The sequence below is a fragment of the Lactuca serriola genome, chromosome 3, assembly GCF_051521515.1.
Source record: "Lactuca serriola cultivar US96UC23 chromosome 3, Lser_US96UC23_V15, whole genome shotgun sequence".
Classification (NCBI taxonomy): Eukaryota; Viridiplantae; Streptophyta; class Magnoliopsida; order Asterales; family Asteraceae; genus Lactuca; species Lactuca serriola.
In genome coordinates this window covers 120,789,853-120,790,471 of record NC_136410.1, presented here as the reverse complement: position 1 = coordinate 120,790,471, position 619 = coordinate 120,789,853, and positions in this window count along the sequence as shown.

The following is a 619-nucleotide window of genomic DNA, read 5'->3' as shown; positions in this document are numbered from 1 at the left end:
AATGCTTGAGAAACTTAGTGAGGGTCTCATACCATGCGCGAGGAGCTTGCTTAAGGCCATAGACAGCTTTCTGGAGTTCGTAGCAGTGGTTAGGATATGATAGATTAACAAAACTGGGAGGTTGTTGAAGATATATACTTCGGTATCAAGTTCACTATTTAGAAAAGCGTTTTTGATATCCATCTCTTAAACCTTGAAGCCTTTATGAACAACATAAGCAAGAGAGATTCTGATAACTTCAAGACATGCAACATGATCAATGGTCTCATCGTAGTCAAGCCCTTCAATATGTGTAAATCATTTAGCTACCAATCTTGCTTTGTTTCGAATGATAACTCCTAAATCATCTAAATTATTTCGAAACACCTATCTATTACCAACAATGGGATGATTCTAAGGCGGAGGGAAGAGCGTCCAAACTTCATTTCTATCAGATTTTGCCAATTCTTCTTGCATGGCTGTAATCCAATCAGCATGTTCGAGTGCCTCTTTGATGGATTTGGGTTCAACCATTGAGATAGATGACGAGAAATGGCAATCATTTTGAATATTTGTGGCAGTGCGAGTTTGTACACCTGCGTTTGGGTTTTCGATAACTTGGTTCGGAGGATGATCCTTG